Source organism: Equus przewalskii, chromosome 28, assembly GCF_037783145.1.
Source record: "Equus przewalskii isolate Varuska chromosome 28, EquPr2, whole genome shotgun sequence".
NCBI lineage: Eukaryota > Metazoa > Chordata > Mammalia > Perissodactyla > Equidae > Equus > Equus przewalskii.
This window is the reverse complement of record NC_091858.1, coordinates 31,977,502-31,991,817: the sequence shown is the minus strand read 5'-3', so window position 1 is coordinate 31,991,817 and position 14,316 is coordinate 31,977,502.

The window sequence follows — 14,316 nt, the reverse complement described above, 5'->3', positions numbered from 1 at the left end:
TTCTTTCTTTATAAGGCCATTTTTCCTGTCTAAAATAATGTAAAACATATAAATTGCTAGTGTGGCATAAGAGGGAGAAAACTGTTGAACCCGTGCCAGGCCTGTGTGGATACGTTTCCAACCCTGCCCCTTACACAGGAAAAGGGAGGAGGAAGACATCACTGAATAGAACACATGCCAGGAAAATGAACATGAGAATGTATTTTCAGGATTGAAATAAGATAAAAAATACAATCAAGATTGTCATCAGTAAGGTAAATAGAAACAGTGTCAAAGAGAAGTGAACAGGACAAAGCACACAGGTGAAGCTTTATCTCCAAGGGGATGGGACTGTTCCTTTTCTGAGGGCAAGAGGAAGAACAGGCCCAGGAAGAGAGCAATGGCCCCAGTGGCCTCGACCACTTTTCTGAAAATATAAGTCACTCCAGGAAATGTGTGGCTGGTTAAGCTTCCAGGTCCTGCTCTCTCAGTGTCAGATCTTCCTGGTAATGAACACGGAGCCTGGAGCTCACCTGGACTCAGCCTTGAGGAAATCCTTTTTCTTCCCTCACAGCTCCTTCCCTTGCTCCAGCTCAGAAATCACATCTGATTTGCGGAGTTCATACCCTGTTTGCGGGGCAAAACGGTACATTAGTTCTGGATTCTGTGCTGAGAACCATGCATGTTCTTTAATTTTTAGGGTAGAATGTTGAGGAACAGCAAGGTGACCACTGAAGGACAGCCCAGAGAAGAGCACCCTGAACAGTGACAACATTGAAGGTCCTTCAGCAGGGCAGAAAGAACAACATGGCACGTGACAACATGGGGACACTTTCTTGATGCTCACGTGCAGGCCCAAAGTCAAAGACAGAGTGAAGAATCCTCAGGGTTATCAACAGAGGAGAAATTAAATGTTCCCACAGTAGGCTGAACTTCATTTAAAAAAAATTCAAAACACAGAAACGCCACCAAAACAATCTAATATCTATTTGGAAATAGAGAACTCGTATAATTTTCATGAATAAATTTTTAACTACCATGTACGTGTATAGAGCAGAAGAGTTATTTAGTAAATATTTAATACTTTCATTCATTCGTTTAAAGATATTCTTTGATTCCCAGCACAGTCCTGGGTGTTAGAGATGAAGAAGCAAGACAGACATGGAAGAGTGGTCAGGAAAACTCTTTTTTTCTGGTGACAAAACAGGTATAAGTAAATAAAGGAATAAATTAAAAAATTACCGCCAAGTGGTTGTAATAACCATGACAAGATCCGAATGAGGACTGAGAGGGGAGGGGGCATGTGGGAGCTGTTCTGGATTCTTGTGGAGTAAACAAATCTTTGTCGACACACTCACCCACAGAGACCAGATGACTGATGTTCTCCAGCATCACGTCTCTGTACAGCTTTCGCTGGGATGGGTCCAGCAGCGCCCACTCTTCCTGGGTGAAGTCTATGGCTATGTCCTTGAAGGTCACTGGTTCCTAAAACACCATGGGAACTTCGATTCAGCCAGGACGTTCCTGCCAAGGGCCACAGGAGTATGCTGGACAAGATAGTGCTGGGGATGGCTGCCGCACACATGGAAAGCTCAAACCTGTTTGGGGTTCGAGTTCAATGTTTCTCTGTGCTGACACGTCACGTCTCTTTCACACGTGTTCACAGAGATGTAAACAAACTCTGAAAACATAACCTCATTATGAACGGTTATCTCATGAGGAGTGGTGGGAAACAGCCTGGCCACAGCAATGCACACCCTTCTGCAGCACTGAACAGGCCTCCTGCAGAACTCGGATAAGCAGCTGGGGCCTCTCTCATCTCTGCATCACTCACATGTTCATGATGAGCCATAAGACATGCAGCTCAGAAGCAAACCTCAGGGGGCCCAGAGACCACTGTGCATGAGGAATGTCCTAGCTGACACTCCTGCACTAAGGCTTTGCATTCAGTTTCCTCTGGGACCTCCAGCACTGGTTGTCATTACCTCTCCTGTATCATCACCCTCTCTATATGCTCATGGATAACAGAAGCTTCTCAACTGAACCTGATCTTTCCAGTCCTTCAAATATTGCTACAGGACCTCAGGATTTATCCAATTATACTCCTCCTCCTCAAGGCACAGCCAAAGTTAAAAAAGCAATACTCACCAGACATTTCTTTCCCCATTTCCAAATTTGAACAAAGTTTAATTACAAAGAGGGAAACTGGGTTGTTGGGGACAACAGTGGTAAGGAGAAGTTTTTCTTCTTTTAACTTATTTAAAACGTTCAAGTATATTCTATAACCATTTTAGTAAGTTTTAAAATTGGGGAAGTAAATAAATGAATCCTCATTGCTCTCCTGCTCCGGACCCCCACCTCAATGCTGCCCGGCCCTCCTCTGCAGCATCCGAAACACTGGATGGTCTGACCTCACCTGAAGACACACCTCCCTCTCTTGAGGACCGTGGACTTCTGCTCTTACTCATCTCTATCACCCATGCTCACCACCTGCCTAAGTCCACTGCAGACACCAACAGGGTCAACAAGTGAGTTATTTACCAATTAAGGCCATGGGACGGATGAGAAGAAATGACTTTTCGCCTTTTCTGCAAGGACATCCTTAAGGACATGGGAACTGCAATAAAGTAGTGTAAATACTGGTAGGGGGTTCTTTCTTGATCAGTCTCTGAGTCCTGATGAAATGTGACTGGCACTAATATTTCATGGAGGCACACGGGAGATCCAGCCAGAAGAAATCTGCTCATCCCCTTGAAAAACACGTATCGATTCGCGGAGGACCAGAGTTCCTACTCACCTGTTGTTGCATTGTCTGCAGCTCAGTTGCCCCCTGTCTTCCTGTGTATTCTCACCAAGAGACAGTCCCACAAATAAGCAGGAAAAGCTGAGGAAAGAGAGAGTGCAGAAAAGTGTTCTCTTTTCCAGCATTCCTAGATATGCCCATCTTGAATCTGCAAACCTTCACACTGCAGTGACCCCCTATAGTCAACCCACACGTTCCTGCAGAGTGAACAAGGACAAATGGGGGAGAGGGGCTCTCCTCTCCGAGAGGGTGAGAAAATAAGAAGCCTTTGGCTGTTGGTGCCCCGAGGATACTATTTAATATCCCCATTCTAGAGATAACAAAAGTACAGGGCTTTATAGTTTAATTAGATCTGGTATTCAGAAGTATTATTTAATTCCATCCTTGGCACCAAATCCTAGGAGAACCTGACTCCTGTCACATGGAGATTCTTATATTTCTTATATCCATAATCCAGGTACCATTCTTGAATTTCTGATTTTATAATTCTGGGTGAGGTCCATGAGCATTGTTTTCCAGCATCCATCTTGGCTCATTATTGCCCCATACTCACTCTCCTGTACTCTGTCCTAACCCTAAGGGTACACTTGCCCTCAGTCATCTTGGCTCCTCAGAAATCTGGGATTCAGGCAAGGTTAGTGACTCAACCCCAGCTGTATACCTCACGGCCTTGCACATGTGGCCAAGCAACTTTGAAATCTCTTTAATTTGGGCTGGAACAATTCAAAGACCCATCCTTTTACTTAAGTGTTCAGCGACTAAGCATTAGAGTCTAGCACATCATACAACCCCTTGCACAGGAAAGCAGCAGGCGTGTGAATGTCATAACCCTACTGTTGGGATGCACAACCCTCGTAGGACAGATAAGCTCATAAAATACACAATGAAGGGGTTTAGCTTTGGAGCAAATTTATTGACTCCTTGGGATATGGCAGTGAAACGGTATTTACGGAGTTCTAGTTATTTTTATCAACAAGATTATCTTTGCATTTCATAGTTTAACTGTATGAAAGAATTTGTCAACTCTAAAGTGTACTATCGAAAACAATGTGTATAACTAAATGTGCTGCATCACCAAACACTGATCGTGTATCAAGAAGATATGATTAAAACGCTTTGACCCTGAGGGCCTGGAAAGAGAAAAATTCCTGCTAGCATTAACTGAGACTCTGTGAGTAGAATTTACGTATATATGTTTACAGACACACATCGCATTTAATACTCACAATAGGCCTGCCTTCGTGGATTAATTACACATTTAACATGTGAGGTGCACTAGGTTCAGAAAGCTAATTTATATGACAAAAATGTATGGAGAGAAGTTGACAGGGCTGGAATTAAGATGACCTCTGCCTGTGTCAAGTCCCTAAACGTGCTCATGTTGAGGGCAGGGGCGGCACCAGAACCAGGTTTAACCTGTTTATGTCGCCTGTCAGATCCATGACCAGAGCTCCCCCATCACAAACTTGTCCTTCCAGCCTGTCCACACAGTCACTCCCCACGCCCAGGTTCTCCTGCTACATGGGAGCCTGCAGTTTCACTGACCCAAATTTCCAAAATCAGCCCCCACCTCTCCTCACTTTTTGAGCAGTGTAACACACACTCACTTCAACGTGTACACACCAAGACCAACAATTCTCACGCCCTTAGAGCTTCCCTGCATCGGCTGATAGACGTCCCGACCCAGGAGACTACACACACCTCCCCTCCCATGGCTGCACCGATTAAAGCACAGGATGAGGTGTTGATCCGGTCCAATCACAGCGTCACTAATCTCCCAAAGGCTTTTTCTAAATATCTGGCATCCTGCTATGGCTTAGTAATAAAATCATTCCGCCATGCCCCATGGATATGTCAACATTCCCTGTGCTTTCAAATCTCACAAATCCGCACCTTTCTCCTCACTCTACAAAAATGGCTTCACTTCCTACTGCAGAGATGAACTAGATAATTTGAAGAATTACTTCAGCTCATTAGCATGAAGTCTGCAGTTACGCCTGCATTCCAGCCCGTCAGTGGATCCTCTCCTGTAAAAACTGACAAGTCATCTCTATTCCTAACTAAATCCAGCTTCTCCAACTGTATCTGGTTCTCCCCATCCCTTCAAATATTCTATCTTATTGATGACAACTGAATTTCCTTTACCAGCAACCACGTCACCACTTCCCCATCCAGCCCCTTAAACTCGTTTAATCTTTCCATTCTTGAAACAAAACCCTCCTCTAACCAATTTACACCTAGTTCCTGCCACAGGACCTTTTCCCTTCAAAGTGACCCTGAAAAAACAGCACGTATTTCATTACAATTTCCTCTCACTCCCTAGCTCTTTGACTTATAAAACTAATGATCTCCACGTTAATAAATCTTGATAAAATCACAGATATTCCCTCATAATGGAATTTGATGAGTGTTCTCAGCCTTTTACTTGCAACCAAAGCAGTTTTGGCACAACATCTCCTTTCGGGAACTTTCTTTTTCCCAGTCTTCTCTGACAGCTAAGATTCCTAACTGTCTTTAAAATATTCTAGTCGCTCCTTCAGGCGTCCTCCTCAAACAACGCTGGTGGAATATCTGGAGGTTCACCCCACCCCCTTTCTCTCCTCTTACAATATGCTCCCTTGGAAACCCCACAACATCCCTTCACTGGTTTCAATTTCTTCCACTGTTATCTCTAAACTCTTATCTAAACACTCATATGGAGATTCATTTCTGAGCTATAATCTCCACTTTTATGTATCATAGGCAGATAAAATGAAATATATTTCAAAATGAAGCCATTAACTCTTTTGCAAATAAAAAATCCTTCCCCTCTAGTCTCCAAAATCAGACAATGGTTCCACTAGACATCACGGGTTATAATCTTTGACACCACTTTTCAGAACAACGCAATTGAGCATTGCTGTTATCTCATCCTCCATTTCCACCTGACTATCTCCCCACAGAGGACCACTCCATACTCCTTAGCTCTCAGTCTGAGATTAAATGCCATTTCTTCCGAGATCCCTTCTTTAAATTACTACCTAAGTGAGCCTCTCCTCTCAACTGGTTGTCTTGAGTAGGGCCCTACTTTTCCTTCATGTTACTCATCTAATTTCTCACTTTGCAGTTACGTGTTTGTTCTTTTCTTCCTTACCAAGACTAACCACAGAAAAATCATCTGCTTCTAGAATCATAAGGCAAGTTTCTCTTTGACTAAGATTTATGAATTATGAATAAAAAGGAATTCCACCCACACAATCACCTAACCTGGCCTCAAATGACAGACTACAAATTGCTGCAATCAGATTAAATAATCATCATCATAACTGAAGTTCACTGACAAAATAAAGAAGGATGCATGTGACTGGGGAAAGTGTCTCCAGTACTCAGTAAAACCTAAGCAGGTGGAAAGCTTGTGATACTGTGTGGTTAGCAAGTTTGCTATCACCACACTTCTGAGCTTGGAGCTTCCTTCTCTCTAGAATCAGACATACATTTCTTTTTGGACTCACTCTGATGTAGTTGATAACTTCAGCACATTTACAATGCAATGGACAGATCCTGCTTACCTTGGATGTCAATCAAGATATATCTAGGGGCTGGCCCCGTGGCCGAGTGGTTAAGTTCGAGAGCTCCACAGCAGGCGGCCCAGTGTTTCGTTGGTTCGAATCCTGGGCACGGACATGGCACTGCTCATCAAACCACGTTGAGGCAGCGTCCCACATGCCACAACTTGAGAAGGACCCACAATGAAGAATATAAAACTATGTACCGGGGGGCTTTGGGGAGAAAAAGGAAAAAATAAAATCTTAAAAAAAAATATATCTAATCAAGGAATAACTAGTTTAACAAAAAAATTTCTAAGTAAATTATTTAGATCCAATTAGGAAAAATGGAGTGATTCCTTAAATCCTGTTCGTTTTCTAAACCATGCAAAAGTTTGAATACTTTGTAAGTTTTGGCCCTGTTCTGGCAAACTCTGCAGGAAATTTATAGCAAGATGATCAGTCTTTTTTTAAATTTTTTGGTGAGGAAGACTGGCTCTGAGCTAACATCTGTGGCAACCTTCCTGTATTTTCTATGTGGGACGCTGCCACAGTATGGCTAGATAAGCAGTGTGGAGGCCTGCACCAAGGACCCATACCTGCAAACCCTGGGCCACGGAAGCAGAGTCTGTGAACTTAATCACTCCACCACTGAGCCGTCCCTAATCTTTATTTTTAAGTGAGTCTAAGCTATCAAGACAGTCTCAGGCTGTCGGCTTCAATGTGGCAATTCTACTTTGGGTATTTATGTGAAGGAAATGAAAACACTAACTCAAAAAATATATATGTGCCGCCATGTTCATTGTTACATTATTTACAATAGCCAAGACATCAAAGCAACCTCAGTGTCCATCAGTGGATGAAGAGATAAAGAAAATGAGACATATATGTACATATATATATATGTACATATATATATATAATATATCAGCATTATTCAGCCATAAAAAAGAGGGACATTCTGACATTTGTAAAAACAAGGATGGTTCGTCAGGGCATTATGCTAAATGAAATAAGTCAGACAGACAAAGACAAATACCATATGATCATCTAAAAAAACCATAAAAACTAAAACTGAACTCATAGATAGAAGGACAGATTGGTGTTTTCCAGAGGTGGAGGGGTGGGCAAGTTAATTGAGAGGGATCAAAAGGTACAAACTTCTGGTCATAAAATAAGTAAGTCATGTGGTTGTAATGCACAGCATGGTGACTTTAGTTAATAATACTGTATTGCATATTTGAAAGTTAAGAGAGTAGATCTTGAAAGTTCAAATCACAAGAAAAAAATTTATAACTGTGTGGTGACGGATGTTAACTAAACTTACTGTGGTGATCATTTCACAATAGATACAAATATCTAATCACTATGTTGTATACATGAAATTAATATGTTATATGGCAATTATATCTCAATAAAAATTAATCTATTATATAAATGCTAGCAAAAACAAAATCTGAGAGGAAGGCAAAAAATGGGTTCTATCCGTGGCTCAGCTCTAACTAGTTCTTGGCCTTGGTTAACTTCCTACACCCAGAGTGACGCCTTGTTTTTCCCCTTACAGATCAGAACAGGCCATTATTGCAAGGCTGTCAGAGCCCTTTTCACCTGAAAAGCCGTACTGTGGACCTGTCTCGGCTGTCATTGGCCCCTGGGCACCGATTCTTCCCGATGCTCTGGGCTCAGGAGGGTACACAGCTGGTCCGTACACTGTTGTAGAACTGGTTCAATTCCCTAGCTGCCGACTAACACCTCCCATCTTTTCCATCCCCACTTGACCGCCACTCGGCTGAGGCTTAACCTGGTCAAACTCACATTTAAAAGTGTAAACAATTATTGTCTTTATACTGCACCCTGGACCAACCAGGTCAGAGCTTGTTGTGGAGTTGTTAAGAACATTTCAGGAGTCAAACCCAGTAGGTGACACGTGAAATTAAAAGAAAATGTGGCCCTAGAGAAGGAAGAGATGTTTCTTCTGCCACGTATGACACATCCTTTAAGAGTCAGAACATCTAGGGTTCTGAGTGCACATATTGAACACGATGGAAGAAAAGCCAGGACCCTGCCTGAGCCTCTCCAAGGATTTTTGGCTCTGTCCTGAGGACTGTGAATGCCTACTTGTGAGGTTTCTAAATGATCACCACCTCCCAGAATAATTGAGCCACAAATTACAACTGGTTTAAGTGTAACTAGACTATATTTTAACTAGATTTTAAAAAAAATAAAATTTAGAATGTGCTAAATATTCACAATAAGAACTGATTCTGAAGCAATGTGACTGTATATTTTAGTTGAGTACGAGCTTTTGTTTCAAAATCGGTATTTTTCTGACCCTCCTTTCATAAAAATTTAACAAACTTGGGAGTGTCCTGGATTCTTACGTTGTGTGTCCGAGGAAGCCTGGCCCTGAGCGAGCATCCCTGCCATCTCTCGGTTTTCGGAGATTTCGCGCGCCGCGTGGCTTGAGAGCAGGTGCCGAGTCTGCAAGGGGCGGAACCCAGCCCCACGAGGGCTGAGGCGGAGGCAGGAACAAACCACGTGCCGGGAGGCCCAGATTAGCATTTTCACACCATCTGTCCAGTGAGGTACCTGCAAAAACATTCATAGCTGAAATAATTTCAAATTGTGTAAGTCTCACTGGGCAGCAGCCAACGTCACCACGGATAATACTCAATCTGAGAACAACAGACGCGGAGCAGCACTTGAGTCAATGCACACGAGATCAGGCCACTTCCTTCAGAGCCAGGAAGGTGAAATTATGATGAATTGTGGTTTGGATTAATAATATATTGACATTTACAATACTGTGAGTTTCAATACACCCTCTTCTGATTTTCAGTTGACTTTTTCAGCTCCTCTGGCTTTAGAAACATTACCCTCTGAAGGAACAGCAGCACGTGCGGAGTCGCCGAACGTTCTCCGCCGCCCGGGGACCGGCCCCTTCCCGCGGCCCCGGTTCCCTCCACCCGAATGTTCGGACATTTCGTACGCTTCCCTTCTCCATGCGGTTCCCTCTCTCTGGATCTAGTCGAGATTCCTGCCCGCGAAGCGGTCCCGAATCCGTGCAGGTGCCCCCCGCGCCCTGATGTCGCCCGCCGGGACCCAGGGAAGGGACTGCGGAGAGCCTTGTCGAGATGGCGCAGGACAGGAGGAGGGGAGGGGGAAGAAGACGCGGGCAGCGCCAGAAGAGATGAAAGGGGCTTGCTCGACGGACAAGAGAAAAATGCGGGAGACCCTGCAGCCAAGCTCCCTGCTCAGCGGCACGGCCCCCAACCGGGGCTGCTCCACTGTGGACGCGACCCCACCTGGTGCGGGCCGTGGGACGAGCCCGGGAACTCCTCCCAGTGCACACGCGCCCGCGAGGGTCCAGGGCGCAGATGCGCATGCGCTCCCCGGGCCATTGCAGGAACAGGCGGTCTCCGCGCGCCCCCTGTCGGTGACATGGGAGCAGTGCAGGGCGCTCAGGAGCTCGCTGTTCCCCGGCGCATGCGAGCCCCAGACAGGGTGGTGTTCATGGTTGGAGAGGGGCAAGTGAGGGGAGATGGCTCGGATGACCCAGGTGGTCAGGGATCGGAGTCGGAGACACGGTATGAACCATGAGCTATGTTTACCTTCATATGAATGAGGATTACTCCTTGTAGAAATGCATCCCAGTGTCTATGTCTATGTATCATGCAATGGATCGATTGATAGATAGATACCACTAGGTGTACGTACACAGGTTAGGGTACACATAAATTCCTCCTGCTGTAGCTGAGCCCCCAGAAACAAACACTCCCCTGTAGCAATAGACACATCAGATCGATGGTTTCGGATTTTTTTAAAAAAGATTGTATTTCCAATGAAATAGACAATGTTCCTTCTAGGTTCATTCTGCTCTGGACAGGAATATGTGAGGCGAACCTGAGGATTCTTGTAGTTGCACAAAATAAGGAAGTGTTACTCGACAACAACAATGACAACCACAGGCAGAGTGGTTACATCAACGGAAAATAGGAGCCAAATGGAAGAGCTCCCAAGGACCAATGCTGGAACATTTAGGCCAAAAATTAATTGAAATAGTGGTACATTATAACCCAGGGAATAAAGTCAACATCCAAAGGTTGGATATGGATTTGACCAATGACTATATAAATCATCGGGTGGGGAGTGGGTAGAAAATCTCCCGTGAAGATGAATTCCTGATAATTCATGCAGATGTTAAAGCCGAGGAATCGAGCAAAGCTCTCTTATTCCTTGAACTCTCACAGTGAAGTCTTCCAGAATATGATGCACTTCTGACGATAGAGAATAACAGTAGAATTGATACTCTGGAGTAACCAGGCAAATTCTACCTTGGCTTCAGATGACAACATTTGGGCACCCGTAGATTTCCGTCATGAGTCATTTTCAGAGCATGTGACCTTGGAATGAAGATGATGAAATAGCACTTACCCTCTGCCAGCTTCTTAAAACGAAGAATTAAAATAGAACCCAGCAACCAAAAACCTCACCAAAATAGTCTGAACCCCAGAAAAAGCTGAGACATATCTCAATCGGATTATGTTCCACAAAATTCCAGGGCTCACTGAGAACTCGGAAAACTCTGTGGTTGCTCTTCTGGATGAGTTGGGCAGTTTCTCCACACTTTACAGCTCTAGCCTCGAGTGCTTCTTCGCTCCAAGGGACCTAGAAGTTTCAGCAGCTCAAGTCAGGCTCAGGAAGCTGACTCTGAGCTGCCAGTTGACCAATGGCAAAAGAGCACCTCTAGGCCTTTGCAGCTTGTTGTGGACGTGCGGTTCTTATCGTCTAGGGCTCCGTGGGGCTGGGTCCTGTCTCTGTCTCCTGTTCTTGGATTGCAGGGGGATCAAGAGGTGGACACTGCTCGTGGAGGCTTCTGGTTCTCAAACCCTAGGCACCTGGGGCAAGGAAGTTCAGCTTGCAATCAGAGGCAACAGACAGTGTGATGTCCTCAGAAGCTAGATTCAGAAATCTTTGGGAGTATGAGAACATGCAAAAGTGACTCTGTCTGGCGGGGGGATTTTGGAAAGCATGTGCAAGTCCCAGACAACAAGTATGCTCAGAGAAGGCCTGAGAAGTCCTCAGCTTTCACTGCTGCATGGTCCCATGGCTCAGAGCATCCTCGGAGAATCAGCAATGACTGTCCCAGGGCAGTGAGAGTCTGCAAAGACGGGGAAAGCTCCATCTGCTTTTTTTTTTTTTGTTTTGGTGTTTTTAAGTTTTTAATAGGTATTTATTGTGTATTTCAGTTCCTGGCATTGAAGTAAATCTCTGTTACAACATTAGCTGAATGTGAGCAAAGGAACAGAGACTTCCAGGAGTTCCCACAGGAAAAGGAAAACTCTTTGCAGATAGCTTGGAAAATATGGAAACGAACGGATAACTATAGCCTCAGTGCTCCCCGGGGCAGCAGGGATAGTCGCCCTCATAACGGTCACCCCTATGTTCCCTCCTCCCCTCCCAGGCCCAGGTGCCATCTGCCCTTCCTCCCTTATCTCCCCACCCTTCACCTCGGGTCTGACCCAGGTCCCATTGGAAGCCCCGCGTCCACTCCTTCCTCCACTGCCCTCCCATTTTCCCCTTCCCTGACTGGCTTTCTGTTGCCTGCCCAGGTCAAACCCTCCGGCTCCTGCCCCAGTTCCCCTCAGTGGATTGGCCCCTCTAAAGCTTTGGCCCCACCTGCACATTCCCTTCCTCTCTTTCAGGGACATCCCCCTCCCCAACTTACTCCAGCGGACTTTGCTTCACACTCACAAACATGTCCCTTCTTATGACACTTCAGCAGCCTCAGTGCCCCTCCCAGGCCCCCTCAGGCCCTGCCCTCCCAGGAGCGGGCATGGGCGTCTGACCCCATCCCCAAACCCACCCAGCCCCACGTGCCCCAGCCCCACTGGGGCTCAGCCTCCTTCTGCCTGTGTGCCCTCCCCCACAGCCTCAGCTCTCCATGGCCTGGACCGTGCTGCTTCCGTGCTCCTGTGGGCTCCCTCCCTCAGGATGACTCCATCTGCCTCACTCATGTATCTGTGGTGCTGAGCCCTGGTTCACCTTCCCTACTCAGTGCTGCCTCCACTGCTACTTGCCTTGGTTCACCCAAAATCTTTCTGCATTTCATTCCTCCGCATTCATACTAGCATGCTCCCGCTTAGGGACCCCAACAAGCCTCATCTAAACACTCCCTCCAGTTCTCTCCATGAGCTATGAGGGTTTCTTTGCATTCCTCTGCCTGGCCCACGTCACCGCCTTTTCCTTCCCCCCAAATTTGCTGACCTTCCCAAGGGCTCCCCCTCTGCCTGCTCGTCCTCCGTTCACCCCCTGCGTTGGCCATTGCACTGCCCCTCCCAGCCCCTCCTCCTTATCCCTGGCCTTGGAGGCCTCATTTCTCCTCCTTCCATTTCCTTTTGGTTCCCAGGTGCTCAGCTCCTTTACCAGTACCAGTCCCTCACTGCTCCCTTCTCATCTCTCTGTGATCTCCTGCCTCAGTTTCCCTCCATGGCCTGCCCTCCTTGAGCTAGACTAGGCTGAAGTCTCCTGCCCTCGTCCATCCCTCTCACCTGCCTGTCCTGCTTCTTCCTGGAGACCTAAGCCCTCAAGTCACTGTGTCTCAAGACTCTCCCGTGCTCAACCACCCCACTGCCTCAATTTACCCCTTCCTCCATATCTCCCCTGCAGGCAGCTCCGGGGACCTGGACCCACCAACTGAGACTTCCCTTCTCAGGCCTCCTGTGCTGTCCACTCTGTTCCTGTGATGGCTAGATGTCTCTGCTTCACTCTATATCACTCCCCTCCATAGGCATCACCCTTCCCTCCTCCCAGGGGCAACCACTGGCCCCAAGCTGTGGGCCCAAACTGCACAGCCCCCTGGACTAGAGACCCAGAGCAGCTCCCATCACCCTGATCTGTGCACAGTCCCCCATCAATTCTTTCCTCCTCCATCTTGGACTCTGACACTGTGGAAACAGAGGGACATTACATGACTGGCCGCCCGCCAGGCACACAGAGCCCATCCTTGACCCATGTTTGTGAGCCATCTGTCCACCTAGGCTGTTTAACCAGTGCTGAGGGTGGACAAGAGGAATCTGACTCCAGGAGATCGTTGCCAACTTTCTCTTATTCCCTGAGGACTATAAAACACTTGTGATCCCTTCTCCCACGGAAATGCAACCCAAAGTCTTCGATCTGGCATTGCAAACCTCCCCTCTCCCTCCAGCCTCCCTGGAGACACTCCAAGTACCCACCTCATGTTTGGGGGTGGCTCTCATGTGACTGTGAGTGGAGTGTCTTCCTTTATTGATTCAAATATTTTCCCTCCACATCTGCATTCCCTTTTCAAGGAATCACAGTGGAAGGGGATTTGTCAGTGGGTGGTTTGGATAGAGGGGCCCAAGGGGCCTGGTGTATCCAAGCCCATGTGAAAGATCCTCTGAAGGGTCCAAGGTAAGAACAGGGGTGGCATGGGGCCCAGAGTCTGGTGGCATCTCAGACACAGGGCTGGCTCCCTGCTAGTCTTTTGTCTGAAGAGCCCCCTCCCTCCTGACCCTCATCAGGGGCCCACTCGGGCTGAGTTAGGGAGGGTTTGGTTGTGGTGATCCTGGGACTCAGACACAGACAAGGTGAGGCTCGTGCAGGTTCTGTGGGGCGTCCACAGCTGCAGGGCAGGAGGGCAGATTACTGGACCCTTTCAGATCTCGAGTTCTGCCTCTAACCAGTAGGACACAGGACCCTGACCAGCTCCCTGCCTCTTCTTCCATCACAACCTGGGAGTGAGGGCTTTCCATGAGCCCCAGAAAAAGGGAGCACAGAGGCTCATACAACTGACACAAAACAGACCCATGTTAAGATAATTTCCCTTAGAAAATTTCATCCTTAAAAATGTCACAGGAAACTTTGACTTTTAAAAATATGTGTTGACTGTTCTTCCTAGAATTAGGAACCATTACCCAGGGCGCACACTTCACTCATGTCATTGCTCACTTGGGAAAAGTGGGAGGAGATTCTGAAATGGTTCTGGAA